This window comes from Diabrotica undecimpunctata, chromosome 6 (assembly GCF_040954645.1).
Source record: "Diabrotica undecimpunctata isolate CICGRU chromosome 6, icDiaUnde3, whole genome shotgun sequence".
NCBI classification, from domain to species: domain Eukaryota; kingdom Metazoa; phylum Arthropoda; class Insecta; order Coleoptera; family Chrysomelidae; genus Diabrotica; species Diabrotica undecimpunctata.
In genome coordinates this window covers 155,331,612-155,348,799 of record NC_092808.1, presented here as the reverse complement: position 1 = coordinate 155,348,799, position 17,188 = coordinate 155,331,612, and the positions used below count along the sequence as shown (strand labels likewise).

Genomic DNA, 17,188 nt, shown 5'->3' with positions numbered 1-17,188 from the left:
ATGTGGAAGAATACTTACAGATTCTAAGGGTCAGAAGATGGAGGGAAGTTGTCAGGAATCGACAGGAGAGGCGACTTCTTTGTGAGCAGGCCAAGATTCACAACAGATTGTCGAGCTACTTATCTCTGTTAATATCACTCGGTTAATAGTATGTGTAGATGAGATGCACCTCCATGCCGGATAAAGGGGCAGGCCATCCTTCATGCTACAGTGCCGGATAAAGGGGCAGGATAGCCGGACGACTGGCCGGGGCGCCAAATTGTAAGCATTATTAAGCAGTAATGCATTATTTTTTAAGATTTTATAAATTAAAACTGATTGTTCTTTATAGTCAAAAAATTATTTCTATAGTCAGAATTTATAATAACTCAATAAACAAAAAGAATAATAGACAAAAACAAAAATTTACTAATAATAATACTGTAGCATTTGCAAATTCTTTGGATATGTATTGAAATCCCCTCGTATTTGTTAAAGTATCAAAGAATAATCTTAGTGTATTTCATTTCCCATTCGTACGAATTAAAACACCGAATTCTTTCAATTCAGCTTTGCGTCACCGAGGTCGAAAATAAACCATTTTAGAGTTTGTTTGTTATTTCACAGATGTGCATTTCCTTGGTATTTTTTGATCGGTTAACCGCTCAATACTGCTTTTTAAATAAATATTCCCGTTTAGTGTTTTGTTTATACCAAGTTAAGCGAATGAATTGAAAAGATAATTACTCACTCTCGCTGAGGCGTTGTCAGCTGCTTCTAGCGTTTGTTAAAATGTTTCGTCGAATTTGTATTGTTTCTTCGTCCTTTGTCCTTTTTTATGGAAAAATGTGTAGCAGTGTAAAGTATAGTAGCAGTTCAATTAATAGTTACAGTTAGAGTGAAATTTTAAAGATAACCACATGTTGTCATTGTGTTCAGCTGTACCTGTTCCAGTCTTTTAAGGAGACGAGTTTTCCAAGATTTGTGTTCCAGTGCTAGCTTCCACCCTCATTTTCTTATCCCTGGTCGTTGTCCCAGTCAGTTTTTTTGCGTGACAGTGAAGTCTAGTTTCTAACCCCAGAATTTTTGTGTAAAACCCCAGTGCAATCCAGGTAACTTTTTTGCGTTAAAATTTAAAGTAAAGATAGCCATTTGGCACCTCGAAGCGGCGTCCATTTTAAATTGCTTGAGGTCTCTCTTGTGTTTTATTTTATTTGTTCCAAGAGACTTATATAAGTACCCCTTTGTTTCATTTTTGTAGTTGCCCCAATCCAACCCCCTTGCCATTCAACTTATCCACTACCCAGCTACTCCAAATAAACCCTGAGTGCCGTTCGCATAAGTTTCGTATATTTTGCTTGCCCTATCTCCACCCTAATAGTTTCTGTCCCCAACTGTCAATCCCCATAATAATACCCTATGTGGTAGGTAAAATATCTTCCTTACAGTCTTCTTCTTCTTCTAATGGCGCTACAACCCTTTGTGAGTCTTGGCCTGCTTAACAATGTTCTTCCATTCTGCCCTGTCGAATACTTTCCTTCGCCACTGCCTGATGTTCATGGTTTTAAGATCCCTCTCTACGTCGTCTATCCATCTTTTACGGGGCCTTCCTCTTGTTCTGTTTCCTTGGGGCTTCCATCTCTGGACTACTTTTACAGCTCGATTATCTGGCCAGTTTAGTCTTTGTGACTTTACAAATCTGACAATATCTGCGCTCTGCATTAGTTCATCCAGCTCGTGGTTCATTTTAATTCTCCATGAACTATCGCTGCATTGGGTTGGTCCAAATATCTTCCTTAGTATTTTGCGCTCAAATATTCTCAGTTGATTTTCATCAGTGGTTGAGAGGGTCCACGTTTCACATCCATATGTGACCACTGGTCTAATTACTGTTTTGTAGATTTTCAGCTTATACTCACGATTCAGTAACTTACTTTTCATTAAGTCTTTGTATGCATAAAAGCACTTATTACCGCTAAGAATCCGTGCTTGTATTTCTTGACTGATGTTGTCATTTATTATTGAGCCTAGGTAGGGAAAAGTGGAGGCATATTTGTAGGTATGGTTGTCTACCTTCAGATTCTCATGTTCATTCGATTTTGTGCACTCCATATATTTTGTTTTGATTTCATTTATATATAGACCAAACGTAGCAGCTTCTCGTTTCAGTTCAATAACTTTTTCGCTTAATACCCTTTTGTTGCGGCTTATTATGGCAACATCATCCGCATATGCGCATATTTGCATAGATCTTGTATTAATACAGCAGTTTATATCCAGTTTTCTAACAACAGCTTCTAAAGTTAGATTAAAAAGTGTTGTTGATAAGGCATTCCCTTGTCTAACTCCATTTTCAATATCAAAGGCCTGCGTCATATCTCCATCTATTCTCACCATAGCTTTGGAACCCTCCAGAGTCATTCGTATAAGTTTAACCAACTTATTGGGTATCCCTAACATAGATAGTTGATTTAACATCTTTTGTCGATCTACTCCATCAAATCGATATACAAGTTGTAAATAGGTATGTTATATTCAACACATTTTTCATGTATACCTCTTAACATATGTATTTGGTCTATAGTTGACCTCTTTGGTCTGAAGCCACATTGGTATTCACCAATAATCTCCTCCGAAAACGATTCCAGGCGGCTATATATAATTCCTGATAATGAATATAATGACATATAAAACTGTTATGCCCCTATAATTTTTGCAGAGTCGTTTGTCTCCCCTTTTGTACATAGGAAGTATGATTCCCACTTTCCAATCTTCTGGGATGACTTCTAGTGTCCATATGCGGTCGATTAGTTTATGGATACGCCTCCATAGCGCATGACCACCATTCTTTATCAGTTCTGCAGTTATTCCATCTATGCCAGGTGCTTTGTTATTTTTTAGATGTTTTATGACGTTTATCGTTTCTTCCAATGTTGGTTGCTCAACTAGTTGTTCTGCTGTGTGGTGAATTATCTCTTCATCTTCGTTTTGTTCTTTTTCTGGGTTTAACAGCTCTTGAAAATGCTCCTTCCACCTTTTCATTACTTCCTCTTTCTCGCTGATAATTGCCCCATTTTTGTCCTTGCAAACTGTTGATCTTGTTATATATCCTTGGGTGCATTGCTTGATTTCCTTGTAAAATTTTCTAGCCTCTCTTCTGTTATTATCTTCCTTACGGTACAAGGCTATAAATCCAATGTTAAAAGCTATTTGTGCTTCGTCGATAAAAACTTTTTCAATACTTTTATCGTATATATGTAATTAATAGACAAAAACCTATTAACTTGTTTATTTTAAAATGACTTTGTCGTGTTCTATTTACAAAAGTTTAACACAATGGTGTTTCTTAATGACTCCATGAATATTCAACGTACTTTTGTCTTCCCCGTCGTATTACAAGCCCAACTTCCATTCAAACCATTCCCGATCTAAATCCTTGTTTTTCTTGCGAAATATATACGTAGATTGTACGTTTATCTTGTTTTTGATCATTTGTTTTAAAATAACACTGAGTATGTTAATTAATCTCTACATTTGGGATATATTTTTGTTGGTTTTTCCAATTTGGTAGACTATATACATCTGTATAAACGAACAAATTAACAATATTACATAATTTGCAGTTTATTTAACTATTAATAAACAACAAATTGTTTCGTGTCGGTCGGTTTCAATTACGTCTGGCCTCGCTACATACTTGTGTGTAAGATATGAGAGCGGTAAGTCCTCAAACCGTAACTTTTTCTATATATTTTAACATTTTGTTCGAAATTTATTAATCTTAAATTTATAGTCTCATTATGTTATTTCGTAAAACTTTCTATATTACTTCTTTAAACATAAAATTGTATCGATAGTATCGATATTTGGCTGCCTTCTTACCATTTGGTATATTTTTAGTACTATTCTTCGTTCACAAATTGTTGAGAGCACGAAATATGCCTCAAACTCATAAAACGGTCGTAAATCATAGGCGTTCCTAAGGTGTTTATTCATTAAATAATAATATAATGTTTTAATACTGTTATATATAATATTGATAATATTTTAATACTAATATATTTAGCAAAAAAACAATTAAAACTTTCACGACTAATGTTGGTTATTATATTATATTAATAAAAATAAGAATTTAACCATTAACAATTTTGTAAATAAGAATACCTTATCTCTTTGGATATTTCAATACTAATCTTCGCGTTTAATCACTTTACTAGAAAACCTGGAATTCATATCCGAAGGTACGATTCGTTCCAAGATAATTAAGATGGAATTCCTCAGATTTTTAATAATATAATTATATTCGAAACTTAACTTGAAAGGGTGAAGTTATTACGAACGAAAACAATTTTTTTGTTTAGTACGTTTTTGATCGCATTTAATTTACGGCTCGTCGGTGTTTCCGCGTCTACAGCAGTAATTAGCGTCTCGAATATTTCTTTTGCGAATTATATGCAGTGCGTGAGTGATTTTTTATTCCATATACCTACGAACATATACGGACCTTTCGCTCGTGCTCGTTTTGTTGGATTGTTTGTGATAGCTTCATCATCAAGTTTTACACCGGTACTGTTGCGTACAGTCAGTAAGTCTGTCTATTCACCAAGAGAGAAGACTATTGTCCTGAATGTTCACGATGCTCTGGTTTCTCAGAATCCCACAAACACTGTTCGCAACATAGTCGAAAGTTGTGCCAACATGACTGGCGTAGGAGAGTCAACTTTATATAGGTTCCTATCAGAAAGAAAAAAACACGGTATAGCCTAACCCAAACACAAACGAACACTTAAAGAGAGGGAAAAAGCCTATTGAAATTGATGAATTTGCCAAAAATGGTATTCGAAGGAAAATTCATGGATTTTTTTTCAAAAAAGAAATACCAAACCTAAACAAAATTTTACAAGAAGTTAGAGACGACCCGGATTTGCCTCATATCGGCCGTACTAAATTGTGGCAAGTTTTAAAAGAATTAAATTTCCGGTGGGAAAAATTAGACCGAAAATCACTTTTGATTGACCGGGAGGAGAAGATGATGTTGGAGAAGAAATTATCTAAAATTCATACGAAAATTCCGGGCTAAAGAAAGGCCCATCTTCTACCAGGATGAAACGTGGGTGAACTCAGGTCATACTCTAAAAAAAATTTGGTCAGATAAAAATATATTAAGCTCCAGGCAAGCCTTTATGGAAGGTTGGTCTACTGGTATCTCCCCACCTTCTGGTAAAGGCAGTAAATTAATAATTTCTCACATTGGCAGTGAAAAAGGATTTGTTAAGCATGGTTTGTTGGAATTTCATTCCAAAAGCACAAAAGACTATCACGAGGAGATGACAGCTGATGTTTTCGAAGAGTATTTTGAGCAAATGATTGAACACATACCACCAAATTCAATTATAGTATTAGATAATGCACCTTATCATTCACGACTAGTAGAAAGACTTCTAACGAATGCGTGGAAGAAACAGGATATTCTTGACTGGCTGCGGAATAAGTATCTGCCTTACGAAGGTGGAATGGTAAAAGCAGAACTTTTAAAAATTGCCCGGCAGCACAAATCTAAGTTCAAGAAATACGTAGTTGACAAAATGGCGGAAAGGCGAAACATCACAGTCTTTAGACTTCCCACCCTATCACTGCGAAATAAATCCAATTGAACTCATTTGGGCACAAATGAAAAGTTATGTGGCTAGAAAAAATACGTCATATAAAATACAAGCTGTACGTGAATTGTTATACGAGTATTTATAACATATTACAAAACAAAACTGGAAAGATGCAGTAAGACATGTTATAGAAGAAGAACAAAAAATGTGGGATCTTGATAACATAATTGATGCGACCGTAGAGATTATTAACCTAATAATTAACCCTCAAGACGACTCGACTCGGATTCCGAAGTTGATCCTATTTATTTTGAATTTGAATAGTTTTCTAATCGTAATTATATAAGGTAAGTAATAGTAGTTGTAATCGTAAGGTATTAAAGGGGAAAGGCGCAAAATGTCGCCTGTCAAAATGTTCAATGTGTTTTAAATGTATCTATTTTTTTTTCAAATCCTGAGAAAACTAAAAAGCATTTTTGAAAAATTTAAAGGCAGAATGAAATATTTTTTAGAATAAATAAAAAGTTTCTTTTGCATGCAATATTTTCAATTAAAAATTATACTATATTTTCTCTTTTATTTTCACCCCTGTTACATAACATATTAAAATAAACATTGTAGAAGTTTTCAGGGACTTTCTGCCCTGAGTAATAATGTAATCTTTCATTCTGCGTTTAAATTTTTCAAAAATATTTATTAGTTTTCTCCGGATTCGAAAATAATGGATACATTTAAAACACATTGGAAATTTTGCCAGGCGACATTTGGCGCCTTTTTCCCTAATTAAATAAATGTATCTTTTACAAATGCAAGAAACTTTTTATTTTTGAATAAAATAAATAAGTTTTATTAAAAAATACAATTTACATAAGTACAATTTAAAAAATATATTTATTTAGTACAAATAAATGTTTCAATCATATACTCTACGACACTGGTCGTTCATTTCTAACCATTCAAAATACCCCCGTAATAGAATTATAAGGTATTGTATTCCTTCAGATATAAGGTGGGTTAGTCGAAAACGTCTTAAACTGTCAGTTTTAGGTTGGTTTTTACTATTATATCGTATTACCTATCCTCTCTGTATTTCAGTTTTCTAATTAGGGTTAAACTTGTAGTGAGCTATCAACAAATTGTGAACCGTGATAGGTATATGAGCTGAGTATTATTATTGTCTTCTTTTTATTAGTGTTGCTCTTTACCTATAACGGCTTCTGTAATATTTTTGATTTAATGTTAATGAGGAGCTTGTTCAATATGGAATAGGCTATTCAATTAGTTTTGCAGTTTGATAAGAAAAACGCAATTATACGGTTTGAATAGTCTTTTTGAATATCAATACACTTATTCCAACGAGATTCCAATTTATGAATTCCGTTCTTGAAGTGAAAATCTTCAAGGGCTGAAAAATATACTTACACGGATGTTATGACCTCATTATTTAATAAAAAAAAATTCCACCTATGAATTTTTGGTAGTAAAACAGATAAAAGCCGCTATGGACCAAATCTGGTGAATATGGTGGATGCTCCAAAAATTCGATCTTTGGTTAACGACACAAGTATCATCCATAGTGATGAATCGATGCACAAAATACAATTTATCCTTCGAATGCAGTAACCAATGTGTACACACCTTTCTGAAACCCAACGAGATGTCTAGAGCTTCTACTAAATCTCTTTTGAATGATTGTATGACCACGTTTAAATTCAGCAACCGATCTTTATATTATACAAATTGAGGCAAAGCGCCCTTCGATACCTTTAACATTCGTTCATAAATTTACTTCACTTGTAACCTTTCCAAAAATAAAAATTAAATCACTGCACAATATTTGATTTTTTCGTTGTGAAAAAAAAAAGTGACAGGTCAATACTAAATAGCTTCACATACTTTTATGCAAAGTATGTGAGTGTCCCAACAAAACTAAAAAAATTAAGCTAGCAGCAACGCCCCCTCTTATCAACAGTAAAACTTATTGAATAGACTATTACCTTTGAAATATACTTGATTGAATTCAAAAGACTGATACCTCTACAGTATAGAAAGTAGCACTACATATACAGATTGAACGAATTTAAAACGGAACATACAATTTAATATATGTCTGTTTGAACTGCATTTGAAATAGTGGACCAATATAAAACTTGGACAAAAATAAATCCATACCCAGTGATAGACATTGTATAAAATATTGTTCAACTATCTGTCTCCTTTAAAGGAAAGAGGAGCTTGCCTAATAGTCGGAGAGATAGAGCCGAAATTTTGGAATGATCAGTAATATGACATTTCTCTATTGGAATATATTCATTGTAACTGGGTTAAGACTTTGCCTTACAGGCGGACGTCTCTCGTGGTACAGGGGGTGGCTATACAGGGATGAAGTTGTAATTTTTTTCGGAAAAATTAACGATCGATAATATGGCTGAAAATTTGCCCAGAGTAAGATCTTGGTATAACTAGACGAAATCCCAAAGGGCGGACGCGAGAGTGGATACATAAGGGGTGGCGGACAGGGGTGAAATTGCAATTTTTTGGGGAAAAATTAACGATAAGTAATATGTCCGCCATTTTTATGGCTCATTATTTAGCCCCTAAAAACTCTAAATCCAAAAGAGCGGACAGGGTTGGTACAGAGAGCCATAAAACGGGGTCAAATGTACCACTTGCCTGCGCATTCGAGGTCTCGGTAACAATTTTCAAACTGATTTTATTATGATATTTTTATACCGATTGATTTGAAAATTTGTATGCTCACTTCTGTTACTATTCTGAAAAGCGTCAAGTAGAGTTTTACTCAAAATTTTCCAAAAAAATTTCCGTAAATGAAAATTTTCGGAAATGAAAATTTTCGTAATTTTTTGAGGTAAAATCTAATTTGTAGAATCCTTTCGATTTTCTGTCAGTTATACCATGATTTTTTTCCAAAAATTTTCAAACGATTTTTCCGATAAGAAAAAAAAATTTAGAAAAACTTTAAAAATTTCGTCATTTTTCTCACTCTCATTGATGTCATCACATTCATCATCTTCGTCACTTTCACTTTCAATAATATCACATTCATTATCTGCTTCATTTTCAATCACTACTTCTCGAACTGATTCTGGCATCTGAGGTCAACTAATCCATTTGAATTTATATGTTTCATCTTCAAACTCCCAACCATGTTCTTTAACAATCAATTCTGTTGGTACTTTTTTATGGGCATTTGTCCAAATATTTGAAATATAATGGGCTCGCAGTAGATGTTGGTGTAATTCATCTTGACATGGTGGTAAGCTTGAAGCATCGAAATTTTTTAGTTTTTTTTTAAAGGCTCGTTTACATCATGCAACTTATACTGCCGGTTAAATAGTGAAAATCTGACATCTTTTACTTTTCTTTTTGGAATCTCGTCAGTCCTGTTCCATATAAGTGACATATGAAAGTTTCTAAGGTTTCAAAAACTTCATTACAATCGAAGTCAGTTTAACCAAGTTGTATAAAAGCATCTTGATACTTATTACATTTAGCGCATGCGTCTAGAATTACTGATCTAAATGGAACGCGCATCATTATTATTTTAATATTTTAAAATAATAATGATGCAAAATTAATGTCCAAACAGAATTTGTAAAATTATAATTAACTAATGAAAAAAAAATTCAATCAATTTAAAAGTTAAAAAAAATATTGCAAATATCTACAAAGTAAATTTCAAAACTTAAAAAATTGATAATTCCACTATTAAATTGATTTTTATTAATAATTATTTGTAAAATGTTAAAGGAATTCTACAAATTGAATTTTACCTATTGATAAATAGAAATAATATATTTTGTATTTGATTATTAATGTAATAATAAATCAAATTTTTCTTATATCTGAACAACCATTATTTATGCAATATAAATTTAAAAACCTTTTTATTGTAATAAAAAATAAGTAAAATTACTCTTTGTTATACTAAAAATATTTATTAGTTAACATTATAAAATTACTTTAATTTAATAAAATATCAAATATCAAACATTTATTCAATTAAAAATTAATTCGTAAAATATTTATATTTAAGAAAAAAATGTGATTTGTAAAGTAAATATGACTTTAGTTTGAAAAAAAACATACAGAAAATCGAAAGGATTCTATAAATTAGATTTTACCTTTAAAAATTACGAAAATTTTCATTTACGGAAATTTTTTTGGAAAATTTTGAGGAAAACTCTACTTGACGCTTCTCAGAATAGTAACAGAAGTGAGCATACAAATTTTCAAATCAATCGGTATAAAAATATCATAATAAAATCAGTTTGAAAATTGTTACCGAGACCTAAAATGCGCAGGCAAGTGGTACGTTTGACCCCGTTTTATGGCTCTATGTACCAACCCAGCTGTCCGCCCTTTTGGATTTAGAGTTTTTAGGGGCTAAATAATGAGCCATGAAAATGGCGGACATATTACTTATCGTTAATTTTTCCCCAAAAAATTGCAACTTCACCCCTGTCCGCCACCCCTTATGTATCCACTCTCGCGTCCGCCCTTTGGGATTTCGTCTAGTTATACCAAGATCTTACTCTGGGCAAATTTTCAGCCATATTATCGATCGTTAATTTTTCCGAAAAAAATTACAACTTCATCCCTGTATAGCCACCCCCTGTACCACGAGGGGCGTCCGCCTGTAAGGCAAAGTCTTAACCCAGTTACAATGAATATATTCCAATAGAGAACTGTCATATTGCTGATCAGTTCAAAATTTCGGCTCTATCTGTTGGACTATAAGGAAGCGATAAGTGGTTTGACAGCATAATAACTGCTTGTGTAGTCTAGTTTTTTCAGTGATTCTAGGCAACCTATTTGGGTGGAGTTTTGACTTGTTCTTGAATGAATTCAGAATCCGGCAGCCCGCTGAAGTATTGGATTTTTATAATATAATTATTTGACAACCTTTTGTTGGCTAACCACCTAGAGCGGAGTTGAGCCGAAATACATTGATTTCGTATGTTCCGTTTTAAATTCGTTCAATCTGTATGTAAGTAGTGCTGAGGTAAATTACCCTATATGTTAGAAATCTTATCTGTTGTCGTAATTTCTGAAAACGATTTGATTGAGCAAATCTGGTGGCATTTTTTGATTCAGCAGACCCAAATTACCTAGAAACAGTAAAAAATTTCCAGCAGCAAATTGTGTGTTTACCAGTGTTATCATTATTTAGATATGAGTGTAAAAAATATTTATTGTATCATGTGCAGAAAAAAAGATCTAAGTAGATTCTGTCACATAGGGAAAGAAATCGCGAAGCATATTTTGTGTTAATGCGACAGCGTGGCAAATGTGCGGTTTTTTACATTAGGCGAAGCAAAGCCGCCGGCAAAGAGCTACAATGTAATCCAAAAACTACCTCTTGAATCTATTATATGCAGAAAACTCCTGTCACTCATCAAATTACTGCAGTCACCATATAGCTGGTGCTCATAAAATTTTCCATTTGTGCAAAAAGCTTTAATTTTTTATGCGTTTGCTGCATAAATTTCCGTTTTTATCACAAAAATGTAAACTAATTTGTAACAATTACAAGTTTATTAAAAATTAACCCTTTTTTTGCAGCACGTACTCTAAAAGCACTTATGCGATAAAAATAGAGCAAAAAGCAAATCAAACACGTTTAAATTTTCTCCGCATGAAAACTTCAATCCCATCTAGTCGAGAATCCGCATATCGTTTATGAAATTTCGGAATTGCCGACATCAGATCTGCATCAAATTTTAAATCGCCGACATATTTGCATGACGAGAGAATGCAAAACAGCGATTGAAAATTTTATGTGCTTCGATTTCCGCGATCGGAAAAAAGAGATGTTCGTATTGGAAAGCAAAGTTATTGAATATTTAAGAAGCTCGGAGTGATTGTATAGGCAAACATTGCAGGTATGTTTTTCGAATTTTTTCTACTGGAAAAATATATCAATTGTCCTTTTATGTGGATTTTATTGCAATTGTTTGAATGTATGTAATTTGTAAAACAATTTAAATAATTGTGTTTAAAGTGTTATTTATTTATTAGTTATTTTAATAATTATTAACTATTTAATTTAATAAATAGTTAATTAGTAGTTATTTAAATAAAGTGTTAAATTAACCCTTTGAGACCTAATTTTTTTATTTTCAAAAAAAAAATCTTATGTGTTTTTATATTTCAAAAGTCTTCAATTAGTAAGATAAAATGAAAAAAACTTGTATACGCTTTTAAAAAAAAAATTTTTATTGTACATGTGTATGTACATATGGTCTTAAATATAAACTCAACACTAAAAATATATTTACTACAAAGTAATTATTATTACATATTTATTGTTCATGAAAAGCTGCAAAACAGTTTCTAGCCTTAATTAAACACAGATGTATTTTACATTTTGTACAGAACACATGACTACGTCCATTACAATCTGTGTTTTTACACCTAGTAGCCTCCTTCTTAGAATCAAACTCCGGTATGTGACCAAAATTGTCCGTTTGTATTTCCAAAAATGGTCTCGTCTCTCCTCGTCTTTTAAATGTTGAAATAAAAGGCTTAGGAGATGAAGATGCTGGTCTTCCTCGATTTCTACTTACTGAATTGCCCATATTTATTAGGCTTTCGGCAACTCTGACTCTGAAGTCTAGAAATTTCATTCGATCCTTATTGGTTGTATTACATTTGTCGCAGTCCTTCCTGTATTCCAGCCAGCTGTTGGTGAGAACGAAGTCTATCATGTGCATAATAACACGCAATGTCCACTTTCGCGATCTAATAAATATTCGATAATAATTAATCATCTGGTCCATTAGATCAACTCCGCCAATTCCATAATTATAATCTTTGACAATTTCAGGTCGGTTAACATCTACGTAACAAGAGCCTTTTTTGTCCCATCTTCTAACTATGTCTAAATTACCTGCACCAACATAATTGGAGGCTAATTTCACAGTCTTTGTATCTAACCATTTGACTAGCACCACATTTTTTTCTTTATTGACGACTTCATCTACGGAACCTCTCGGTAGTTTCAGCATTTCATTGTCTGGTAACACAGGAGGTTTGTAAAAATTATCTATTCGAATAGTCCCTCCAGCATATATTTTTTTTGGCCAATAATATTTCGAGTAGTTTATAGGATGAGAAATAATTGTCATAATATAATTTGTGGCCTTGACTGGTGGAAATTCTTTCGGCTAGTTGAAGAACGATAGATGCCCCTAATCCATGTTTTGTTTTATTATCTGCATTCAGTTCTGTAGATTTACCCTGATAAAAAACAAAATCAAAAGCCTGACCACTTTTTCCGCACAAGACGAATAATTTTATTCTCCAAGGACAGGGCTTCCCCTTCACATATTGTTTTACGGAAAGTTTTCCTGTGTAAGGAATCATTTGCTCGTCAACACTAAGTACTTCCTCAAGTTCAAGCTGTAAACATCTCTTCCTGACAGCGTCGATGATAGGACGAACCTTATAAAATTTATCTGTATCACCTGCTGGTCTTTCCAAATTGTTCACTAGATGTAAACATGTTCTAAGCTGGAAAAATCTGTCCCTAGCCATGTTATCGAGGAAAATTTTAATACCAAGGCTTCTTTCTAAGTACATCCTAATTTTGGGAAATTTGTTTAAATTTCCAATCATTATATGAAGTGCAAATAAAATTTTAATTCCTCTCTCATTAGTTGGTCTAAATTTTTTTCCGTTCTGTAAGGCATATACATTTGTAAATGTTGCTATATTTTCAAACAAATCATTTGAAATATACTTCGAAAAATACTGAATTCGGTACAGTGGCTCTGTAAGACTTGTATTTGGGGAAGTAGGATGCCATGTAAATGTAGGAGTCTCTATCGATGCCTTAGTCCACTCTACGGTTCTCTTTTTTGTTTTAATTTCTCTTTGTTTTGGTTTTTTAGAACAATCCTTTTCTGAGAAACATACTTTACTTCCTAATTTTTTTGTACCCGAGTAACCTGCAACTTCATCTGGTATATATTCGTCGTCTGAATTATAAGTTCTCCCTAACTCCTCATTATCATTTTCGCTGCCATCACCTTCTTCCAGTGTCTCAGTGTCACGTCTGGTCAAAGCATCAACTCCTGGTCTTATAATAGATTTATTCTCACAGTTATCCAGAATTCCATCCCCCTCGTCAGAACTCTCTCCTCCGGGAACTTTCAAATTGTCTATTTCTGATACGTTACCGTCCTCTATCAGGTCAATTAACTCTTGGAGATGTTTTGGGTTGTCGAAATCATATTTTTTTCTTTTGTAATCCATGTTATCTGCAATCAACAATACTAAGTTAAAACCCAAGTTTAGACCATATGTACATACAGATGTACAATCAGAAATATGCTTTCAGACCACTTGTACATGCTCATGTGCATCTAAAAAATGTTTGTTTATTTCAAAACTATCGTTTTTATGGCAATGTTTTGTACTTTATAAAAAACTACTTACCTTATAAATCACACTTAAAAAGTTGGATCGATTTCGTTTCACAAAAGCTAACAGTTTCTCGTAAAATAAAACTAGCAGTATCGGTTATCAACTAAACAGCTGACACTTTACAACAAAATCGCTGACAACTTTACCTGTTGACCACTAGATGGAAGCAGAAGTTAAAAATGTGGATCGTAAATGTATATTTGAGTGACTGAATGCCATTTCGGTATAGATAAGCGAGTAGTTGGTATTTAACAAAACAATAAAAGCTATGTACATACACATGTACACAGGGTCTCAAAGGGTTAAAAAAATTAAAATGTTAATTAACCCTTAAGTGGTCGCTAGAATATTTTTTTCAAAAGTGGTCGCTTGGCGTACTTTGTATCCCAGACAAAAGTAAGGAGGTATTTAAGTTAACACTGTACATTTCTTAAATACATCTTTTTCTTCTTTGAGTACCGTGCCCAAGTTTTAAGCTTGGGTAGCTTCCATGACGATTGGCCGATATCATTCTCGATCTTACGCGGCATGTAATAATTCATCTGCTGATAAGCCAGTCCATTGACAAAAGTTTCGGAGCCATGAGTATTTCTTCCTACCAATTCCTCTTTTTCCGTCGATTTTTTCGTTGAGTATCAACTGCATTATCCTGTATCTGCTTCCTTTCATTATATGCCCCAGATATTCGAGTTTTCTCTTTTTTATCAACTTTATTAAGTCGCCTTCACCTTGACCTACTCTGTTCAAGACTTCTCTGTTTGAAATGTGTTGAACCCATGATATTCTGAGCATTCTACGATATAACCACATCTCGAAGACTTCTAATTTGTTTATCATGTTAACCTTCATAATCCAGGTTGCACATATATACAGTAATACAGGATACACATAATATTTCAAGAACTTAATTCTCAGCTGTAAGTTCAGCTGAGAATTGCTCACAATCATTTCATAGTTCTCAAAATACAAACATTAGTAAATTTGCAATTTACTAATGTTTGTATTTTGGAAATTGAAACGTCAATAAACGTACTTTAATCTTTAACTGTGGCTTATTCCCATTTAAATAGTAATTAAAATTAATAATACAATCCCAAAGCCAATAAGAAAAGACATAAGAAACTACAAAGTAGAAAAAACTGAAGAAGCGATAGAGCAAAATAAGGACATGCAAATTTTGAGAAGGAGCTTGCAAAAATTACAGTAAAAACTGGGGTACTAAACCAAAGCTATCCATTGGATATCTTTATTCTTCTCTAGATAGGAGGTTATTGGAATGAAGAGCAAGGGAAGACAAGAGAAGTGTCGGATAGGCTGAGGATAATGTATAAAATTGAAATTTAGAGATTCTTGTAGAGGCATCTTTAGACAAAACAATATTCTTAAAATTCCTGGTCTGTATATATTTTCGTGTATAATGTATTTCCATAGCAAAATTTATGAATTTAATAAATTTTAATTTCACCATGTTTATTCAACAAGATTCAGAGACAATCACTTTATGCTTCCACAACATCGTTCTGTTTTGTTGGAAGGTAGCACACGTTATGCAGCCATAAGTTTCTTTAACAAATTACCAATAGATATACGAATGAATTTACATCAGCCAAACTTTCGGAGGTGTGTACATCAATACATTTGTGAGCTAGAGCCATATTCTAAAAATAACTTTTAAGTATGTTTTATCGTGTTTATTAATTTATACAGGGTGTAGAGTCCCTCAGGGAGCATATCATGTGGCCACTAAAAAATGTCAACTCCTCTTCTTTATTAATTAACAGGGTGATTTGTGTAATTGACCATTTATTTCATTTTACTGTAGTGTTTATACGGCTCATTTGATTTTTTTAATTTTTGCATGATACAGTACACTACTATCAAGCATTCGACTGGTATTAGCTAAACTAAAAAATTCCAGGACTGGCTTTGGAAAAATTAATTTAGGGATTCGTATTAAATATTACACCCTGTATATATTTTTTTTAAATGCAATAAGTGATTTTCAAACTACATAAATAGCCAATGGAAACGACATATGCGACAATGTTGTCGCACTTTTATTAAATTTTTAGTGAACGATCAAATCTTACCAAAAATAGAACAACCATAATGAAGTATCAAATTATAAGGTAATTAATTTAAACAAATGTTATAAATTTCAAACATTTTAATTGAAATGATAAACTGAGTCACTGCTCAACAAAAAACAGTAACTACTAACAATAACGAAGAACAATTTAAAAAAAAGCTAAAAATATGTACATAGTTATGATAAACCCATAAATTAGAACTGGAAAAGATACAATAATGGTAACAAAATAAAAATAATTCAAAATAGATTTTCGAAATGGAACCCTGCAGCCTGTACACATTTTTCTTGCAGAATTGTTAATTGACGTATTGAATTACGGATACTCTGGGGATCGTTTCTAATAGTATTACAACAATGTATAATTCTATCAATTAATTGTTGTCGGTTATTAATATTCACTGCGTAAACTAGTTGCTTCAATCGTCCCCAAATATGGTAATCAACGGGATTGAAATCAGGGGATCTTGAAGGCTACGAAATAGGACATGCACGTCCTATCCACCTGTTGCCATAAACATTATTGAGATGTTGTCTCACTGCCAGTAAAAAGTGTGGGGGTGCCCCATCATGCTGAAAATACATCCCTCGGATAGCAACGTCCGCGTTGGCAAGCAAATTCGGCAAAATATTTTGTAAAAAGTTCAAATAGACCTGCCCTGTTAAAGGACCATCAAAAAAGTGAGGACCTACTAATTGGTTATTTATGACACCAATCCACACGTTAACCGAAAACCTTAACTGAGAACGACATTCTCGAATAGCATGGGGATTTTCTTCTGCCCACACATGTGAATTTCGTGAATTATTTATCCCGTCTCTGGTAAATTGGGCTTCATCTGTAAATAGTGTCCTGTATAGCGTTGGTCGATTATTGTTAATCCATCTACAAAATTCCAACCTATCGATCTCATCTCCAGCATGTAGTCGCTGAACCATTTGAATGTGATATGGGTATAGATTATTTTTTTGTAAGACTCTACTTACTTTTGATTGAGTAACATTGAGTTCTCGACTTACTTGTCTAGTGCTTATTGTAGGGTTCATAGTAACGGCGTCCATAATG

At 33.2% G+C, this 17,188-nt stretch overlaps 1 protein-coding gene across 3 annotated transcripts in view; it reads left to right on the top strand.

Moving 5' to 3' along the window:
* Window positions 1-17,188, top strand: part of kairos — a 190,765-nt gene that overhangs the window by 88,417 nt on the left and 85,160 nt on the right. For 2 of the 3 annotated variants that reach the window (XM_072535889.1, XM_072535887.1), the window contains exon 1: window positions 3,652-3,698. The exons of the other annotated variant lie outside the window; for it this stretch is intronic. The gene's annotated coding sequence lies outside the window, so the exon portion shown is untranslated. Of the gene's footprint in view, window positions 1-3,651; window positions 3,699-17,188 lie in introns of those variants that run through there. 3 annotated transcript variants of the gene reach the window in all.